General features: G+C 40.6%; 1 protein-coding gene across 2 annotated transcripts in view; it reads right to left on the reverse strand.

Moving 5' to 3' along the window:
• Positions 1–22,852, reverse strand: part of GPM6B (glycoprotein M6B) — a 144,725-nt gene that overhangs the window by 40,759 nt on the left and 81,114 nt on the right. The window contains exon 1 of one of the 2 annotated variants that reach the window (XR_009762756.1): positions 1,197–1,338. The exons of the other annotated variant lie outside the window; for it this stretch is intronic. The gene's annotated coding sequence lies outside the window, so the exon portion shown is untranslated. Of the gene's footprint in view, positions 1–1,196; positions 1,339–22,852 lie in introns of those variants that run through there. 2 annotated transcript variants of the gene reach the window in all.

Below are 22,852 nucleotides of genomic sequence, written 5' to 3' on the forward strand. Positions count from 1 at the left end.
ATTACTTATGAAACAATCTTTAAAAGGCTCTGTACAGACCTTGGAGTGATCTTTTATAAAAAGCAGCTGTTAAGACAACATAATAAGAATAGTAAAAATAAAATTAAAAAATAACAGATACTAGTCACTGTCATGGGCATGCTAGTGGTTTTGTAATGTTAGAATCTCTTAGCATTGTAACGTTTTGTGTTGAATTTCCAGGGTATTATTTTATACTATGGTCCAAGTGTTTGCCAAATTTTACTTTATTGAGAATGAAGGTCTTATTATATCGATTATCTCTTCCATTAAGTAACAGAGTTACAATTTGCAAACTATCAATCCCAACATTTTCACTGTACGTTTATTAACAGATTCTTTTCCAGACACTCAAAACCAGTAACTTAGGAATAGTAATTAACAATTTAGGAGACTCTGAATGCAGTACTAAGAAACCACTAGTAACAACATATATGACAGGTCATGTAAGTTTTAGAATTGATCAAACAAGATAAAATATTGGAACCAATCATTTAGTCCCTGAGTGGCTTTATACAAGTATAAATGGCTGCAAAGTTTCAATATAACTACACTAGCTTGCTACAGACAATGACAGTCAAATGAAACAATGCAAATTATTAACTTTGTGGCATTGATCACAATACACCAGCAACATTCAAATTCATTCTCTCTTGCACACTGCCATTTTCTGGTCTGTAAATCTGTTTTGGAACATTTGTTCCCAAAGACTGTCATGCACCTTAATTATTAGCACAATATTACAATACTGCCCTATTCTCTTTCCTCAAACATTATAGAAATACAAGATATAAGTGCTGAACAAAAGAGAAAGAGAATCCACTATGTCAACCCATTGGCAGAAAGCTTCATGTTACAGTAATACTGGGTCTCCAAAACCCCTACCATCAGACTCAAAATGTTTGAAGAAGGCATGCACGCACACACACACACACAATTTTTCTCTAAACTGCTCTAAATACAGTACAGCTTTTTCATTTGAGATGGCTGAAAACACCAACTTAGAGATGAAGGGAGAGATGGCTGTTCCATTAATCTGCTGTCAAGCCATACAGAATAAAAACCACTGGTAGCTAGAAGATGCACTGCTCTAAAGAGAGTGACAAACATAGCCTAAATCTTTTCACTGAAGGTTCTTAAAAAGATTTAAACAGCCTATTGTTTGGTTCTCTGGGTACCTTTTTTCTCTTGGCTTTGTTCTGTATTTTCCTCGGCTGCAGTTTCCATGGCTGGCTTTATACCATCCACCAAAAATGCTTTCGCTCCCCGCCCCCAGCAAAGACTCTCTCTTCCTTCTTTCTCCCTTTCCTTCTGTCTCTTATTTACTGCCGCAGTGATTGAGTGGCTCTGTTCCTCACTACAGTAGATTACGCTCCTCTCCAAAATGCACAAGGTCGTGTCAGCTTCAGCTTCGATCTGCCTAGTGGTCCATAAAGATCTCAGCCAGGAAACGTTCAGCCATACGTCAGAGACCCCAGTTATAAAATAGCAGTTGTGTTTCAGTGTCTCCCTGCTCTCTGTGTATTTGCAATGGGAACGTGGAAAACCCCCCCGCTAGCCTCCCTTTTTTCACATGCTCTCTGCTTTCCTTTTCTCCCTATGAATGCTAATCAGTTCTCATCAGAAAAGGGGCTACATCTGAGGGAGTGAATGGAGCCCCCTCCTGTTGCATGACTCAGCGATGACACTAACCCCTCACCATACGCCATCTCTTAAGGGGAGAGTCAATATCATCACACAAGGACAAGGCTCCCTTTCCTATGAGCTATCTATCATGCTTGAATTTTGATTTATTCCATATGCCCTTAGGTCTTACACAGAACATCCCCATTTCCTGAAGTTTTAGGTTTTGACTCTAAGAATGCATGGTTTTAACTCAGTTTTCAAAATAAATGCAGGTGTACGCCCATCAAATAAATATAATTGCCATGTGCTTAAATGGCCAAGTGAGGTTTTCACTCTCCTGGGGTAATTAAAATAATATGACATGAATTCAAACCATGGAAGAAAGATGCATAGGTGAGATGAATGCAAGAGGTATATAAGATCTCCAGTTTCCCAGTTCCTAGGTTAGCTTCAGTCTGTTATTTATGAAGGAGTGTCCTTATTTAAACACCAGCCTAAAAAGACTACAGAATGATCTGATCCACTCATAGGCAAATTTTTATCAGGAGCTGACAGAGTATGGTGCTTTGTTAGGCGAGCCCATGTCACAGACGTTGATTTGAAGATTTTTGCAAGTCAAACATTTTCTTTGTCAGTTATTTTGGTTGTTTGGTATTTTGCACCAGGAATCTGAAAATGAGGATCTGAGACAGATGTTTTATTTGCTAGAAGAACTGTATTCTCAAGCTTGATACAGATGATGGGAAACCAGAAAAAGTGTTTATTTCAAGGAGTATGTTTGAAGATATCCTTAAAGAGACACAACCTCTCTGCATGTGGAGAGTGCTCATTGGGGAGCTCCTGCCATATTAGATTTTCCTGAGTTGGGGTTCCCTGACATGGCCAACAGCATTCAAACATGCTTCTCCTGCATTTTGAGCTCACACAGTCCCCTGAGCGTTTTTTCTCAATGCTGAAACCTGTTCTCAAGACAGCAGTAAACTAGATTACAAGGCCATCATTGACAAAGTAAAAAATTCCAGGTACATACTAACCTGCAAAATTCAGGTACTAGCATAAGAGACAAATAGCATAAGGGAACAGCAATTTCAGCTCACAAGGGAGAACGCTTGTATATCTCTTCCTACTACATCACAGCTACCAGTGATTTCTATGCAAAAACAGCAAAATGACTTTTGCTTCCTTTTCATTTTTAAAGGTTTAAGAAATCTGGACTTCTCAACTGTCTTCTCCGGTTATTTCACTCTCTCTTCCAGGATATGGAGAAGAGGATTCAACATGCTTGAGGTTATGCAATCCCATTTATTTTCTTTACTTCTTTCAAAATACATGAATGTGAACTGGGGTCCTATATTTGTGTACCTGATTACAAAACATATCTTTACTTTTCCATTTCTAGAGTTTGCCAGTTGTGTGTGTCCAGGAGCCTTGGAAACTGCATGCAGGTCAAAGCATTGCATTGTCTGAACAGTGTGATATGGCTTCACACTAAGCCTTCCCTATGAGAAACCCCTGAGTTAAACATCTTTTTTTTTTAAAGACATTTCTAGCATCAGATGGAAACTACCAAGACATGAACACCTAGCATGCGATACAACAACAGCTCTCTTTCAGCTGTATAGTACCCAGAGCAACCTCCTATGATGCATCACTGCATCTGTAGTAGGGATGTGCTAGAATCCTGCCCAATTTGGATTTTGTACTGAATTTTCCATTAATTTGCTTATTCTGTGTTGTTGTGGATCAGTATGTAGTCTTTTCTGCGGCTATTTCTGAAAACAAATGTTTTTCTTTAAATATCGTTATTAAGAATGATAATTTTAAAGGTAGTTCCTTTCAAAATATCAACATTTTCTTTAAAAATATTGATATTCCTTTCAAATATTTTGTGGAGGAGAAAAACGAATCAGTAAAAGCAGCACATAATGGGCAAAGAACGAACCTGAATCAGTACTAGCCTATTAAGTTGATGAAATACTTTCAAACCATCACCAGCCAATGGATCCCATCCCTGATTTGTACCTATGTTTCACCCCCCTTCACTGTTAAAAAGACTTATTCCCCCCCCCTTCTAACTCTAGCCCATGGTAGATTGGGATGGCCACCCATAAACACCAGTGCAGAGATATGTATCCTAAAAAAATCAGGGTAAAAAACTATATATTAAAAAAAACTACAATGGCATCAGTTGACCCATATCCAAACCGCAGAAACTGGGGATGCCAAATTGGAAGCAAGTGTGACACAATTCAGAAGAAATTTGGAAAATATAGGATAAGACGACACAGTGCTATTGGAGAGAATCAGTGACAAAAGAGAAGCAGCACATTTTTACATCCTTCAAAATTCAAGATATTTTTGAAATAACTAGTGTGCATAACAGGAAGCTACTAAAGGAAAATAAATGTGCAAACCAGCTGCATTTGTGAATTTTGCCGTCAACAGAAGACACCACATTTTCTCTTCTAGCCACCACCCTTCTCAGACAAGCAAGTCATGACATCCGAATAGCTTTCTTTCAAATTTGCAGAAGTACACACACATCAATGAGCACAACTTAAATGTTATGTATTGACTGATAGGCACTCGTGCTCTCTGCCTAAATATTTCAAATTGTCAGTACCAGCAACTAAAATTTTATATGACACATCTGAATGCGAGGATTGCCTCCCACATCTTGCTGCTTCAACATTCTAAAAAAGAAAAAGAAAAAAGGAAGAAGAAACCAATGTGTGGGGATAGGAGGGAGGAACAACAACAGGTCCAGAATACTGACTCATTCACATGGGAAATGTAATTTTTAAAATATAGTATCAGTGGCTGAGATCTTTGGCTAAAAGTTAAAAGGAAATGGAACAGGCATAAAATGGTGCAGATTATCTGTCATCTGATAATAACCTATCCCTCCCCTTACACATACACAATTCAAAGGGGCTTCCTGCAGTTATGCACCAGAATTGCTTATCCACTGTAGCCTGATGAGTCCAGCCCCGAAGAGGCTGTGCACAGACAATTATGTCTGAGGACCAATAGAAATAACAGCTCCCTTTACCCTAACTTGAACTAGTCCTGATCCAACATTAGCAGAATGTAATGGAGGGAGAGGAAAGGTGTTGTACTACGGGACTGAAGATGATGTAGCAGCTACATTCATTCCCAGCTACAACTGCTTCACCCCAGTCCCAAAGGGAGCAGGTGAACTGTGGTTTTATCCTTCCTTTCTTTCCAAAGAGTTCAGGATGCCACACATCATTCTCCCATCCTATTTGAACATAAGAACATGAGAACAGCCTGCTGGATCAGGTCCATGGCCTATCTAGTTCACCATCCTGTTTTCACAGTGGCCCACTAGATCCCTATGGGAAGCCCAAAAGCAGGACCTGAGAGCAACAGCGCTCTCCCCACTTGTGATTCCCAGCAGCTGGCATTCAGAGGCATACTGCCTCCAACGGTGGAGGCAGAACATGGCCAACACAGCTAGTAGCTGTTGATTGCCTCATCCTCCATGAATTTGTCTACTCTTTTAAAGCCATCCAAGTTGGTGACCACCGCTATTCCTTGTGGGAGCAAACTCCACAGTTTCAACTATCACCACAACTACCCTGGGAGGTAGAGTAGATTGGCTTAAGATCTTCCAGAGAACAAAACAACTCAGAAGCATTTGAACCAGAGCTACCTCAGTCCTAGTCCAACTCTCCAACCAGTACACCACACTGTCCTTCAACGTCTAGATGAGATTGCAAACAGCTTCAAGCCTGGTTTATCTCACTCGTAAGGGAAACCTCCCTCCCCCCCCAAAAAACCACTTTCTTGAATAGCAAGGCCATAGGGAGAGTTTGCCTTGCACTTTTTTTTAAAAGGTGCATAAAATAATATTGTGTGTGCGTGCGCATCTGTAGATGAACAATCATCCTTCCTACAAGATTAAATCATTCAAAACAATGCCTTTAAAACCTTCCACTTCTCCCTCAAGCACTCCGGGGCAAGCAAAAAAAAAAAAAGACTTTGAAGGAGTGTAGGGATGTCTCTCAGTGGCAGAGAACTCCAGATAAGAAGAGAAGCAACACATTTTTCCATGTGTTGTTTTCTTATTCAAACTTTTCTGCAAGTGGGGTTGGGAAAGGTGCAGTGTTTCCTCTCACTTGCACAGGTGTGTGGAAAAGGAAAGAAATAACAAGCGAGGTGATTGCTATTTCTTGCAGCACAAATGAGAAAAATCACAGCCTCTCCCTGAAGCATATGCCAGAGGACTTGGAAGCAGGGAGAGCTTTGGTTTAAGGTTGCCATTGGGGAAAACAGGATTCCTTTCTCAGCTGTATGTCAGACAGAAATTCAACAGGTCAAGCCTTTTCGCGTATGGAAATACAATGATAGGAAAGCTTCACCATGACTACTCTCTAATTTTGTGTTATGCCATGCCGCCATGTTGTGACTGGTGCCTGCAGCACTTTCTCAAAATGTAAAATGTGCCCTCTGGTTGGTGACCCCTTATTTTATTGAAACAAGACAACTTCATAAACCATGGTTAAGACTGACCACAGTATTTCTGGTGTGGACATAATGCTAAACTGCACATAACTAAAAAGGGAAATAAAAATCTTCCAGTCTTCTTGTGGCTGCACTGGAGAAGAAGAGGGGAGAGTGTGAGCCCAAGGCATGACCAGGCTCATTAGCACTAAGCTATATTTTAGTGTAAACCCAAGCAAGGCCATCTCTGAATCCAGGTACACTGCATGTTTACGACATTGAAGGGGAAAAAAACCCAGGCAAAATCTAACTATGCCATCCTACTCACAGAATAGTTTTTGATCCAAAGGAAGCCGTTTCCCCTTCTCACTACAGACACTCATGCCAACTACACTGTTCTGGAGGGTCTTTCAACCTTCCGTAAATATTTTCAGGTGGTGTAGAGGGCTGCAGTACGATGAGGTAATTGGAGAAACCTCTAGCGGATGCCACTGCTGGATCAAAAGCTATTCCACATGCCAGTTGTCAGCACTGTATTTCATCCATATTCTCCACATGTCTAGTAAATTGCTGCCTGTACACAAGTACAGTTCACATGTTAATATTGTAAATGTCTTTGTTTGTTTGTTTGTTTTAGTACCTTGGCAAATATTTTCTGTTTTCTGTTTCTCTCTTCCAAATGGAGTGTCTATCTTACAAATAAAATTTGTTTAGATCACATACCAGTTGCATAATTTATACCAGTTTACAATATATTTTATTCACGGAGATATTGCAGGGATTGGTTTTTCTATACTGCAAACATTTTCCTTTTAATTTGCAGCAAATTAAAGTCCCTGACCTAGAGGATCAAGTACTGAGAAATCCCAGTTTCAACTCTTCACATACCATTTTTAAAGAAATTAATATGCGTTAGTTATCATGCAAAAATGCAGGCCTAGCCTAGCTACATGCCATCTATTGAGGCAGAATGCACATTTTTCTAGTCGCTCTCGCCTCCACTTCAAATATTCTTCACAAATTCTCTACTGAAATACTGGATTACAGAGTTCTCAACTTGTTACGATTCTCCCCACAACCACAGGTTTGTCACTAAGGGAAATCTAAGACATGAAAGTCTACAAATACTCAGTTAATTCATCCACTATGTAGGTGTCCTGGGCAACTTCAAGTAAGGCATCTCTTCTAAGCTTCCATTTCCTCCTCCGACCCTGTGCATAAGAAACCCAGGCTCAAGTAATGCCTTGATTGGAACCCTGAGTCTGCATAAAAATAACTGTTCTACACTTCACAATGACCTTGAGAATGCAATTCAGGAGCCATTGACGATGACAGCTGAAATCTAGTAGTTCTTTCATTCACATCATCACTGCATCATTCACATAAGTACAGCATGCTCTTTGGAACTCCAGGTTCCTTTTTTTTTAAACTCTACTTTAATATTTTGCAACTTCAAGTGGTAGAAGCTAAGAAATTTGCATGTTTAGTCTGGGACTAAGCACTGCCAAATCTCAAAACAGTAGGGGATTTTATATACACAATGAATTTGAACACAAAAGCACTGTAGGGCGAGTTGAGGACAAGAGTAGCAGCCTTGATTCTGCATCACCGGACTGGCTGTCTAGTAAATTGCCTTGCCAGAGTAGGTTTATTGCCTACAGAATTTATTTCTAACATTTTGTCTACTGTAGACATGCGTTATCAATCCTTTCCTTGGGAAACTCAACACAAGTCCAAGGAGGGGGAAAAATCTGCATTAACATTCAATCTGCATATTATCTGCTTTTCTATTTAAATACAGTTGACCTCCCACTACAACCAAGGGTGAAATCATCACAGATTTGTGCCCTTATTCCCACTGATATGGGAATACACCTATTCCAGATCTGTGACTATTATACTCACATCAATCTATTAGAGGCAGGACACTTTGACGTAGGTAAGCAAGTCCAGTGAGAATTTGCTCCAATTGACAAGTTTCTCTCTTGGTACTCAAAGTTCAAGCATCACAAAATTCTTCATGCTATGCTGACACTGAAATCCTATGTGTTCCTACTCAGAAGTAATCCCCATTGTTTTAATTGGGGCTTATTCCTAGGTCACTGCACATAGGGTTGCAACCTAAAGCTCTCTCTCTTAGAAAGAAATAATACATTGATGCTAAACACAGATGTCAACATACGGATTCTGAACAAGAACCCCTCACACACATGCATTTATGAAGAGGTGAGGATAAAAGATGCATATGAGAAGAGACAACATGTATCAGACTGTATTGCAATATAAACATAGAGACTCTCATGTTCAAAAGACTTCTGAGGAGAATGTGTTTGCTCAGGGATGAAGAATACAGATCTCCATGAACCAGCTTCCGCAATCTCAAACCATTTGATCAAATCTGGATAGAAAATCTTTCCATTTGTTAGGAAAGACCTAGGCCCAAAAGCTCGTGGGCAGGGTTAGGTCTCTTCTTTTGACTTTGCCCCTCATAAACTTAACGAGTTCATCGTACATGCCCTGTTGTATTTCAGGGAGGTGTGCAGAGGCCCTAAGTATGGGGAGCCTGAGAAGGAAAGATTTCCAGAACAGCCAGCCAGAAAGGAAGAACAAACCGAGCCCATGAGAACCCACTCATCCCTGAGCAGCCAACAGGCCATGGGTCTTCATGGGTGACTGAACTCTTCAGCTCTATTCATCCCCTTTCTCAACACATAACAACAAAACAGCAGCGCTCTCATAATACAGGCCTCTCCATTCTCTTCTCTTTTATCATCATTCATATCTCAACTATGACATGACTGAAAGGGGTTCTGATGGGAAATGTGCTTCAAATTAGCATATTTCCCCTCCATACAATAGAGGCATTAAGCTGCTGCATTTTCAAAGCCTAAACAAAAAGCAGCAAGACTTTTCACAGCAGCAGTGTTTGAAGTTTAATTATCTGTCTGCCTTATCTCTAACTAGTTTTTATTTCTTTTTTTAGAAAAGAAGGGAGACACATGCTCAGTTTGAAAGTTTTACCAGTAGAAAACAGTAGGATGATAAACACGGAGAGTGTTTTTTTTAAAAAAAAGAATCACAGTCTTTAAGATGGTTTTACTGAAGAGTGATGATACTAAAACTCATGTTTACTTCATTTGGCATTGTATTCCAAGCTTGAAGCCAATTCTTGATGAATTTGTTTTTAGAATTAAAGGGTCTCGATAATTCATTTTCATACTTAGAGAAGTTTCTTCCTTAATGGTGGTGTGCTGGCATTTTCTCATGCAAAAAGCTAGGCAGACACAACATGGTTTAAGTAAACGGCAAGACATCCACCCACCTTCTATTGTCAGTTGCAACAGACTGGATGTGTACAAAAACTAATTCTTTCAGAAGAGAGAGTTAGACTTCAAATAATTAGGAAAGAAATGTTCAAAGCGAAATTAAATCCAACAAGGAAAATCATTCCAACCGAATTTCAAGCATATACTAACTTATGCAATTCACCTCTCCCTGAACATTTGACAGCTGAATGACATAGTGTTATTGTCAATGAGAAGGTCAACCCAACTTGATATGAAAATGCATTACCAAAGCTAAAAAGAAGAGGAATCTATGGCGAGTGCTTTGTAAAAGATACGATTCTCCTTTCTCCTTCAATTTTATTTATATAGAAGGTCAGGAGTTTTCATTGACTTGAGGCCTTCAGAGCCTCAAGGCTCTAGTCAGCATAGGATGAAACAAGGAGATGCGGTGCAGCAGTACAGAAACATCTCATTTTGAGGGTTAATTTCAGATAACCATAGGATTTCCCCTCATTTATAAATACCTACATGACATATCAGTATCCACAATTCCTCACTTTTCTCCAGTGAGAGAACTTGATTGCCCTGACTCTCCTCCTAAGCCTTCTGCTCACACAGCCAGGGCAAGAAAGCTCTCTTTCTAAGCAAGGTGACAGTGACTTTAAGGGTGTTTTAAGGATACTAAAAATGACAGCAAGGTTAAGCTCTTCAGTAACAATTCAATACCAGCAAGGCAGACTACCACAGTAAACTATATGAAAAGGAACTAAATTATTTTAGCGTTAGAAAATTTGGACCATTTTAACAAGTGAGCTGCACTATAGTGTGCTAGCTACTTCACTGAGCCAAATATCTCCTTAAACATATATGCCCTCTCTCAGGTGCCATAGACAATTGACATATTCTCTCATCTGTGTTCCACACTAGCTTGCACAGATGTAAACATGCAGAGTGCAATCCAGCTTTGGACCCACTGAAATTGATGGGCAAGTGACTTAAGCACACTGTTTTCAGTTGGTTTACTCCGAGTTGGCACATGGAACTAGTTAAGCAGAAGTAATGTAAATGCATGTCCTATTTGAAAAGAACAAAAAGCAACTCCATAAACAAACTGTTAACTAACCTACTGCCATTATCATGAAATGTCTTTATCTGGCAAAGGGGGTGATACTCTACTCTGCCTCCTGAGTTGGAGGCAGTAGGCTTTCAAATACCAGTTGCTGAAAGCCGCAGGAGAAGAGAGCGCTCTTGTGCTTAGGTCCTACTTGTGGGCTTTCTATAGGCATCTAGATGGCCACTGTGAGAACAGGATGCTGGGCTTGATGGGCCATTGGTCTGATCCAGAAGGCTCTTTTTATGTTCATTCATTAGTGCCTCTCTGGCTCCTCTAACTAGCTAGCTATCTTCTTCAATAACCAACATAAAAAGGTTTTACTTGTGCTTTAGCCCACTCTAGCAGTTCTGCATTATTTCTCCCAGTAAATATTTACATAGAATTGTGAACTGCTCCACCCCTTTTGTGGTATATTATGCACAACAAAATCCACTACTTTGGTCAATATGGTTAATAAATTCTGTTGGTGAGAAATGACCAATGCAATGAGATAAGAGAGAGAGAGATCTCCCTGAAAAAGAAAGCAAGAAAACAAGCTTAATGTTTGTATGCCCTTAAAGCAGAGTAATTTAAACTGACCATCACAGGCCATTTCTGTATCCTTCATCTGGATTGTCTCTTATCACTCCAGTCCCATACAGCAAAGGCTATCAGTCCGCAACACTTACATCAGACCTTAATTGGTCACATAATTCACATAACATCAGAAAAATCAAAGGCATGCTGCAGGCCAAGCCTAATCCAACACAGGAGACTTTTGTTGTTGTTTTTGAAAAAGGTTGTAGTGAGATGTTTACCATAGGTGTGGGGGGGTGGGGGGCGGACATCAGTATAACCAATTAATCAACAATTTACTGACTACATAGAATTACTAGCTTATCAACATTAATAATGTAATTGTATTTGGTCCCAGAGCATGATCTGAAGACACAGGAACATAGGATACTGCCTCAAACCAAGTCAGGCTATTGATCCATCTAGTGCAGTATTGTCTACACTCACTGGAAGTGGTTCCTCAGGATTTCAGGCAGGAGTGCTTCCAATCTCTACCTGGAGATGTTAGGCATTGTACTTGGACCTTTTACACGTAAAGCATGTGCACTACCACTTTGCCATGGCCCTTCCGGACACACAAGACTTCTACCTTGCTGAAGCTAAGCAGGTCTCGGTCTGGTCAATGCCTAGATGGAAGACCTCCTGGTAACCTCACAAATGCCATCATGGGTTCCATGATGGAAGAAATGTGGGATATAAATATAAGCAATATTAAAAATTATCTGAGGGATTTTTGGGAGTGAGGGAATTGCCAGACAGCCCCTGACACTGCAGTGTTGCCAATGGGATGGGAAGAGGGCTGGATCTTCTTTGTGTCCACTAGCAGATCAATGCAGAAAAGCTACTATTGCTCTCAGAGTGCAGATGTAATTTGGGGTTGGATGGGATGCTTGATTAAACTCAAGTTCCTGACTTTTGTACTGCCAGTCTAGGCATCAAAAACTGGGGAGACTCATAAAAGCTCACCCAGGTGGCAGTGCAGCAGTAATGTCTTGTTAGTGATGACTAGCAAAAGCTCCCTACCATGCAAATACCATTTGTGAGGAATAAACATCAGGAGATGGCTATCCCCATAATCATGCCCCCTGTAAGTGCCTAGAGCACAGGTGGGGAATCTGGGCTCCTCCAGGCACTGTTGGACTCCAACTCCCATCAGCTTCAGGCAACATGGCCAACGGTCAAGGATCATTAGAGCTTTAGTCCAACAGCATCTGGAGGGTCACAGGGTTCCCATTTCTGGCATAGAGACATGGTTGCTGCTGGAACCAAAGTGCTAGACTATGTGGATTAGGAATGGGTTAGAAATCTGCCTAATTCGGATTTGGTACCAAATTTTCTATTAATTCACTAATTCTCTATTGATGCTGATCAGATTTTTATGTAGCAATTTTCCATAGCTATTTTCAAAAACAGATTTTTTAAAAGCTGCCTCTAAAATATTGATATTAAGAATGATTTTATCACTATTTCATTTCATTTATGAATATTTCCTTTAAAATAACCAATATTTCCTTTAAAAATATTTTTAACAATATTTTTTGTGAGGGGAAAAGCATCGGCTACTGGACAAAGAACGAACTTGAATCAAAACCAGCCGGTTAAGTGGACTGAATGCTTTTGAACTGGCACTGGCCAACAGTTCTCATCCCTAATGTGTATGTATCCTTTCAGCTTGATCTAGCAAGGCAGTTTTCAAAATGTTCTCACTCATATGCCCAGAAAGATATTGACCAATCTCATAGCAGGTAAATTAGTATTAAAGTCATTTTACTATCTGGCTGCAACATCAGCTACCCCACTGATGACCAGGATTGACTCAGCTGATCTGGTTGGCTTCTTTCCTCACCACTTCATGTGTGTCTCTCCCAAAGCCGTGTGCTCAATCAAAAAGGATGACTATCCCAGACAGAAGGACAGTGGCATTCTTCAGTCAAAGAATAATATCATTTTGCTCTATTACAGTAGGTGGCAATAATGAAGTCTAAGGGCAAGCCCCAATTAATGACTCACCAGATGTGGTGATCCAAGAAAGGAAGCTCTGAACAGGATTCAGAGATTAAATGTTTCAGTTAAATGCTGTCAATGAACACATAAAAACAGTCAGCCAAGATTTGCGCACACAATTCTATGTAACACAAGCCTCTTGGCAGGGCAGTCCTCTCACACACATTCAACTCCCAGGAGAAAGTCCTGTTCTTCCTTTGAAATGTTGCATTAAAATGCCCATTCTTTGCCAGCATATTAAAAGAAATAGTATAGAAATGTATTGTTATATCCCAATGTCAACAATTTGCATTCTTCAGTTCTATAGGTCTTTCTGATTCATAGATCTGTCCTCATAGGCTTCTTGACTCCATATGTTTGCATTTGAATGAAGGTCCTACCTAAAAGGCTTGAGTTGGAAGCCTACACACACACCCTTATTTACAATTCTAACAAGTCTTAATTTAGATCATTTCTTATCTGCTCTTTATTGTCAAGACAATTCTAGAATGTGTAAATATTAAAAGCAATGCAATATACATATTAAAACAGGCTCCTACTGGAAGGGCACAATATAAATCAAATAATAAACAAATAAATAAAATTACAGAACAACTTAAAATCAACAAGATGAACAACTCGGCAGACTCCTCCAAATGCTTCCATGAATTCTTCGGCTGGCACTGAAGACGCAAAGTTGGCATCAGCCTTTTCTGAGATGGAATTCCGTAACTGGGGTGCCAATACCAAGAAGGATTACAATTTACTTGTATGCCATTTAGGCATGCTGCTGATCATGTGAAGGGGTAGTCTCACATGTATATCAGTGGATCTGTGGAGGTACCACCGAGTTAAACTGTAGATGAATATTCAGCATAAGGCTTTCATGAAACAAGGGAGAAATGCATCAACCCTGCATACCAACTGGCCTTGGCCAATAGGTGCCTAGGAATTAAACCCCCCATCAGTCCAGCACGGTAGCACCATGTAGCCTTTGTAAGGAGGTGTTATATCAAACAGCCTTCCTATGATGCCTCCATTGACTGTAGAGGAACTGTTGGGAAGAAATAAGGGAGGAAAAATACATCCAAACCAATACTGAAATGAACTCTTTCATGCTGAATATTTGGCAGTGATTCAAATAAGGACAATCTGTACCTAGATTTAAGATCATGAAGTTCTATGTGGACTGGGTAGGTGGGTACAAATGCAGCAGCCACCTGTCTTGGTTGCATGCACAGCTGAAGCCCCAGTTCCAAAAATCCACAAATATAAATAGCTCATTGATATGTTAACAGAGCCCCAAACTGCTGGAAGGGAGAAGATCACCTTGCCTACATCCCTTTTCTCAACCATCTGTTTAGGTGGGAGGAAAAATGCAGTTGTGTGCTATATTCAAAAGATGTCTAGATTGGGGCAGCAAACTATTTTGCCAAACTACATTCTAAACTAAATAGATGTTTTTGGCACAAAACTCCCAGACCTGAAAAACAGAGAGAGAGAGAGAGAGAGAGAGAGAGAGAGAGAGAGAGAGAGAAAGAGAGATCACATGAGACCAGTATAAAGATTTTATTTTACTTACTCCAGAAGTCTTCAGTATTTATGGAGATGGGATGGGAGAAGGCAAGAAAAAGAAAACTAGTTTCCTATTAAGAAATCTTTGTTCAAACAATTCATCAGTACTGTGACCAATTGATATTACAAAAATAATTAACTACCTCCCTAATAAACTCCAAAAACTGGCAGGCAATGGCAGCCAACACTAAGGTCTTATAATTGTAGGTTTTTGCTTCATAGCGACTAGCAGTTGATTTCTGCATGCAGAGGTGGTATTGGGGCAAACTATTAGGGCTGCCAAATGTAGCAAGGCAGACCACATCCTGAAGTAAGCAAAGAGCTCCCCCCCCCCACAAAAGACCACTGCATTCAGAGTTCAAAAAATTACATAACTGAACCACTGCTCTGTATGCATAGTATCAAAATTCTGGAGCCTGCTGAACTGAAAATTTGAACCAGTCTTTTACTGAATCAGTCCTTTGGTCCATCTAGCTCAGGACTATCTAGCATCCACTCTCCAAGAACTCAGATCAAGGTCTTTTCCAACCCTGAAACCAGAGATCTTTTTTACTGGAGATGCTGAGAATTAACTCAGGGATTTACTCCATGCAAAGCATGTGCCAACACTGAGGCATGGGACCTCCGCAAGCATCGAGTTGGACTATAGACATCTAATTGGAATTATAAACATCATCATTGCATTTACCATTACCAGCCTTAACCTTCACTTGATTTCTAATTAACATTTTTAGACAAACAGCAGAAATGAGAGATTGTTTTTATTGTATAGCATCTAGGCTTAAACATCTGTGATGTTGATTCTCTGGCAAGTCAGTACAGGATGTGGGAGGAAAGCTTTTTTCTTGCAAAATAAAATATTAAATACTAGAACTATATAATTATTTATTCCCTTGCACTTCTTTGGAATAACGACTATCTATTTGTTACTTTTTGAACTTGATAATTTGCATCTCTCAAATCAGCCTAAATGTAAATAAATTAAAAATTTAGAATCAGTTTGTATCACTTATATACAGTAGCGGCCGGTGCTGCAGCATGGACAGGGCACTGTTGCTGTCTTGGCTTCTGAACATGACAAGTCACTGCTGCTGACAGAAAGGGGGAGGGGGAATTAGCCAATGACCACTGTAGACTTTAATTTTGCAATCATTTTAATCATTTATATGATAAAACTCAAGTATCAGATATACAGCATAAAATCTTGCTCAGTGCTACATGTATAACATGGTAGCTACAATTTTGGGGGGGTTAGGTTGCTAACATACAGAATGCAAGTATTCCTAGTTGTTGAAAACCATTTTGCATTATGCATAAATTTCACCTTCATGTGGATCACTTGTGGACCTCCTGAAATACATCTGTTATCACAGTTGCCCGAGATCTTACACATGTTGCAAGTCCAATTTGTCACAATATTATTTGACTTAAAAATAAGTTTCTGAAGCAAATTGAGACATGCAATTAATCTTCAAAGTCCTGCACTGAGGAGGAGAAAAAACACATAATTATGCATCTTATTTACCTATAAAACTTTACATGCACTTGTTATTAGCATAACAGTATAGATTTATGTAACTTTAAAGTTGACAATGAGGACATTGAACTTGTCAAGGATCATCAATACCTTGGCACAGTCATTAACCAAAATGGAGACAATAGTCAAGAAATCAGCAGAAGGCTAGGACTGGGGAGGGCAGCTATGAGAGAACTAGAAAAGGTCCTCAAATGCAAAGATGTATCACTGAACACTAAAGTCAGGATAATTCAGACCATGGTATTTCCAATCTCTATGTATGGACAGTGAAAAAAGCAGATAAGAGAAAAATCAACTCATTTGAAATGTGGTGTGGGAGGAGAGCTTTGTGCATACCATGGACTGTGAAAAAGACAAATAATTGGGTGTTACAACAAATTAAACCAGAACTATCACTAGAAGCTAAAATGATGAAACTGAGGTTATCATACTTTGGACACATAATGAAAAGACATGATACACTAGAAAAGACAATAATGCTGGGAATAACAGAAGGGAGTAGAAAAAGAGGAAGGCCAAACAAGAAATGGGTTGATTCCATAAAGGAAGCCATAGAACTGAACTTACAAGATCTGAACAGGATGGTTCATGACAGATGCTATTGGAGGTCACTGATTCATAGGGTCGCCATAAGTCGTAATTGACTTGAAGGCACATAACAACAACAAATAAATTTACAGTAATATATGAAATGTTTTGGGACTGGTAACATCTTGATTACAGCAAAGCCTTTGACTGTGTAGCTCATGAATTCCCAATTGGAAAGGGTGTGAGGGGTGTATTTTATCACCCTATTTGTTTAATCTATACACAGAACATATCATATGAAAAGCAGGATTAGACCAAGATGAAAGAGGTGTGAAAGTTGGGGGGAGAAATATCAATAATTTAATATATCCAGGCGATACCATACTACTAGCAGAAACAAGATCTGAACAGGGTGGTCCATGACAGATGCTATTGGACGTCGCTGATTCCTAGGGTTGCCATAAGTCGTAATTGACTTGAAGGCACATAACAACAACAACCTCATCTTGCTAGTCTCCTCTAGGGTTAGAAAGCTAAGCAAAGACAAACATGATGACCTTTAAACATTTAGCTAGTTTACTCTTCCCCTTCCTTTTCACAGCAGCTGTAGTTGAAAGTTTACTTTCACATATAGTGCTCTGAAATCCTACCAAGATCACAGTGGAAAGAAGCATAAAAGATAATCAAAAGTTGCTACATAACCTCTATAGTACTCCTGGGGAATGAAGAAAAGTCAGTGGGACCCTAGAAAAAACAAATGGACAATTGTTTTGTCTAGTTGCTCCATCCCACGACTACTTCCCAAACTAACATTCAGGTTCTTGGGTTGGCTCCAAAGAACCATCAGCAGAATGGAAATGACTGCTAGTTATAAAACAAATGCTTCTGCAAGAGCTTGGCTGGGTTCAGACATAACAAAACCATGGTTTGTTTTCATGTGTGAACAAACCATGGTTAGGACCAACAATCTGGGAACCAAAACCAGTTTTGCAAATCACAGCTTGTGCTAACTGCAATTTGCTGTTACGTCTGAATTTCAGAACAGACCACTGAGAAACCTCAAGATGATTTGCGGCCTATTGCCGAAATAAGACACAAACACCATTCATTGGGTTAAATCATGGGCCACTTTATTAAACGGAATTAATTAGAATAATGAACCTGCAGAGGGGAAATCAAGTGCGGGAGCATTTTGATGATCCAGGCAAAGCCTGCTTGCAGCCATAGAGCAACCAAACCCTTGCCTGAGCCCAGGGCTGCCCTGTGCCAGACCCTAGCTCGGGCCACACTGTGATGTTCCTGCATTAATGTATATATGATAAGTGCTTTTTGTATAGAAGATACATGGTAAGTGGAATGAAAGAGGAGGGGGGAGTAAATGAGCAGTAGAATGCTGGATGATTGGCTGAGTGTTTGGATGGCTGAGAGTATAAATGGAAGGATGACAGTTGAATCTGGGTGGACGTGAGTGGGTTGTTTTGGTGGAGTTTGGAGGTGGGTGTGAGTTGGTGTATGTCAGGAAAGTGTGGAGAAAGAGGGAGGTGGAGTTCAGATTAGTAATAAGTCAAATATCACAGTAATAGATGAAACCATAAGCTTGTAGATCATTATCAAAGTTATCTTGTTATTAATGTTATTTAATAAATACTATTTTGGTTTACCGAAGGCCTGATCCTTGGCTGGGGTTTCACAGACCAGAAGGGAGGGTAAGGTAATAACCAAGGCTGAAGGGAAACAGTAACAAATGGTGGCAGCAGTGAAGAGGAGAAGATAACATTATAAGTATCCAGAGCAACCCCGAGTTATGAGTTATCTACATTGATACAAGGGGGTTGGGAACAGCATAGGCACGCAGTCACGAATGTAACCGGATAGAGAGACTCAGGCAAGGTCTCTGGGAACATTGGTTGTAGAACGTGACTGGTGGTGCTGCCTAGCAGGGGGATCTATTGAGATCTGTGCTAGAGCGGAGAGAGAAACCATAAAAAAGGACAGTCCGGACTGGTGGAGTCCCTGGTGGTGCCTAGTGAAAGGCAGTAGCCACGAGCAGGTAGGAACCTGACAGGGAGAGCCAGGGAAGGGCGTCACACAAACCCTGAAGATGTGTAGGGGGTCCAACCCGCATTACCACCCCCCGGAGCCCTGAAACTCTGAGCGGATGAGGCACGTTGGCCCCAAAGGCGGCCCGTGTTCTGCCCCCGGGCCGTATAGCCCTGAGCTGCAGGCCCCCGGACCGCCAATCACCCCCAAAGGTGCCTAAAGGTGTCACCTAGCTGCCCTTTCCCTTTTTACCTTTCCCCCGCACTTTCTTGCCCAGTGACCATTAACATGTTAAGCCAAAACAGACCAATCAACCTATTAACCCCAAAGGCACCCTTGCTAACCCTTGACCCTTCCCCCCAACCACAGTGTGGAGTAGGCAAAAGAAACCTGCCAGCAAAGCGAGGCAGGCAGGCCAAAAATTCCTAGTCGGCCCCGTAGCGACCAAATGAATCACACTGCAGCAGGAGGCTGGTGGAGCAGCCTTAAATGGCCTTCCGCCGCCCCGCCTCCTTTCTGTGTGTCACGACGGCGCAACAGCGCACTGCGTGTGCACCCCCCCCACGATGGCGGCCTGGGCTTTGGCTGCGGCCGCAAACTCGCCCGTTTGTCCGGCAGGTACCGGGCATGGAACGGGATTGCGGCCTATTGCTGAAATAAGACACAAACACCATTAATTGGGTTAAATCATGGGCCACTTTATTAAACGGAATCAATTAGAATAATGAACCTGCAGAGGGGAAATCAAGTGTGGGAGCATTCTGATGATCCAGGCAAAGCCTGCTTGCAGCCATAGGGCAACCAAACCCTTGCCTGAGCCCAGGGCTGCCCTGTGCCAGACCCCAGCTCGGGCCACACCCTGAAGATGTGTAGGGGGTCCAACCCACATCACCACCCCCCGGAGCCCTGAAACTCTGAGCGGATGAGGCACGTTGGCCCAAAAGGCGGCCCGTGTTCTGCCCCTGGGCCGTATAGCCCTGAGCTGCAGGCCCACGGACCGCCAATCACCCCCAAAGGTGCCTAAAGGTGTCACCTAGCTGCCCTTTCCCTTTTTAAAATTCAAAGGAGGACAGGAGGCTGGTGGAGCGGCCTTAAATGGCCTTCCGCCGCCCCGCCTCCTTTCTGTGTGTCACGATGGTGTGACAGCGCACTGCGTGCGCACCCCCCCCCCACGATGGCAGCCTGGGCTTCGGCTGCGGCGGCAAACTCGCCCCTTTGTCCAGCAGGTACCAGGCATGGAACGGGAATGCGAGAAAACTTAAGAACTTATGAAGCTGAGCCTGAGCAGACAGAAAAGCAAAACCAGCTCTAAATCATTGTTTTTCTACTGTATACTGTTAAGATAAATCATGATTTTACATTATATACAAATGCAAGTGTTGTATGAAGAATGTAAGAGTAAAATCAAAATTATTCTTCAGCAGAAACATGAGAATTGTTATAGAAACTCCCTATAATGTTTTTGCAGAATAATGTCGTGGGATTTCACTTGCTTCATGCAACACTCTCTAGTGCAAGGGTTCCCAAACTGTGTTCCACAAATTACGAGTGGTCCATGAGCTTCAATCAGGTGGTCTGCGGAATGTGTGTAACAATAAAATTAAAAATCATACTGTGCCTAGCATAGGGTTGCCATATTCCAGTCCCACAAATCCGGGCAGGTTAATTTGCATATTATGTAAAGTATTTGCATATTATCTGCATATTATGCAAATATTTACATATTAATATTTGGATTGTCCAGTTGTTTTGTTTTTGTGCCTAGGAATTACCACCAAAAGCTGGGGAAAGATGTGAGAAATCTTTTTTTTAAAAGCAACATTTTCAGCCTTAAATGCCTAGACTCTAGTTTCCAACACTATGGAGTATTTATTGATTGATTAAGAGAATTTATATCCTGCCCTTTTGCTGTTAAAAACAGAGCTCAGCACAGCTTACAAATATAATAAAAACAATAAAAATACACAATCAATATAAAAACATAATAAAAACACAAAATAGCAACAAACAAAGTAAGTCAGGGCAGCAGTACGGTTAACCATATACGATATATTTCAAAGATGTGGTGGGTGGAGAAAAACAAGAAGCCAAAATGTTAGGAAAAGGAGTCTTTCACACCACATACTCAGTTCTAAATACTGTTGCAGCAAGTTTTACAAGTTCCTCCAGTATTCCAGTGGTGCAGGCACTCAGACATTCAAAGCATCTGTATGTTTCTTAGGTTTTATAAAAGCAGAGCTTTGCTTAACTCAAAATTTCTTCTCCCTTTGATCAACCACATCTACACAGTTTCCACCTCCATACTCAAAATGAAACTGGGCCTGGAAGTGTGCAACAACCCACACATACCTTGCTAATTAGATTATCAATGCCAGGATGTCTGTCTTATCGACTACTCTCCTCCTGCTCCCCCCCCCCCCAGGCATCATGAAAGACCCAGTCCTGGGCTCAGAAACAAAATAAATATCTGGTCCTCTTCAAAGTTTTGAAAAGCCTCTTGTTTTAATTGAAATAATAATTATAAATTCTTGTTCTTATCACTAATGGGAGTTAATTATCTTGCATATGCTGCTGTTGCTTCTATGGCTGTAACGGAGTGAGGTTAAAGATAAGTGAAATGCAAATAGGAAAAAAAAACACAGAAGGCAGTAACACTTTCCTAAATGTAATACCATACCAACCACAACAAGATTCCTATGAGTAAGGCAAAAAACTAAGCATCTCACAACCAGTCAGGATTCCTAACCAAAAACCAAAAATATGATAAATGAAGAAATATTTATATAAGCATGACTATCAAATATATTTATTATTTACACAAACTGTAAAGATATTTATAGTGCAATCCTAGGTTTATTTATTCAGAAGCAAGTCCCAGTGTTGCTTACTCAAACAGGGACAGAAATGCAACCTCAAGTGATAAGCAACTTCATTTACACAACCCAAAATTCTGAATCATGCCACTTTATGCTGTTTTGCAACTGTTTATACTTGTTTTTATGGTTATTGGATTTTAAATGGCTTTATTTCTTGTTGTGAGCTGCCTTGGTTTCCAACCCTACCTCACAGGGGTGTTGAAAAGACTCCATACACACACACGCACACACTGCAGATGTATAAATACATACAGCCCATATAATAGTTTATTGTCAAACCAGTTGGTCATTGCAGAAAAATCAGTATTAGTTTAAAACAAATCAGTATTAGTTTCCTACAGAATAAAAACTGTAATACCTAAGTAAGCCCTGCCTACTTGCTTTAAAATAGGACTGGAGAAGGGGGCAGAAAGAGTTAGAACACAAACACAATTCTTTTTTACATTCACTCCAAAGTCCCATTGATTTTGAGCACATTCATAACCATGTCTACTCAAAAGTAAGTCCTATTTAATTCAATGGGATTTACTCTGGGCATATGGGATTAGCATTGCTTTTACAAAAAGCAAGTATTGGGAAGGTTTTCAAAACACTGCCCAAGATCTGACTCCTGCACACAAGAGGAAAAAAAACTGAAATGTATATACTTACCCAATTTATGAGATTTTCAGATAAACAGGGGGTGAAACCACCATTTTGTTTTCTAGACACTGCCTCAGGTCAATGAAACTGAAACACAATCCCTGATTGGCTGCAATCCTGAACTGGTGGGGTTAAAGCTAGGAAGTGCTGTAGTACTGTTTAAAGAAAGATTTAACAGTGGGGGGACGGCTGACGTTTTTATGCATATCTCGAGAACCGGACCACCTAGAAACTTAATTTTTAAAAAAAATTAAAGCTGAGAATCCGGGCCACCTAAAGGGCTAGCCGGGTGCCGGGTGGCATGCATAGAATCCGGGTAAAATCTGGCTAACCGGGCAATATGGCAACCCTAGCCTAGCACAGCACATAACAATTGCTAAAACAGATATAAAAACCATTAAATAGTCTGCCAAGATTCTCAGCAATTTCCTAGTGCTCCATTGGAAAAAGTTTGTGAACCACTGCTCTAGTGCAACCTTTGAACCCACTCCATAGATCTGAAAATAGCACACAAAATTTACTGTAGCTTCAAAGACACAATTCACTTGCTACAGCCATCAATAGAATCATTAGACATAAGCACATATATATATCTTACTTGTCA

Source organism: Rhineura floridana, chromosome 5, assembly GCF_030035675.1.
Source record: "Rhineura floridana isolate rRhiFlo1 chromosome 5, rRhiFlo1.hap2, whole genome shotgun sequence".
Classification (NCBI taxonomy): Eukaryota; Metazoa; Chordata; class Lepidosauria; order Squamata; family Rhineuridae; genus Rhineura; species Rhineura floridana.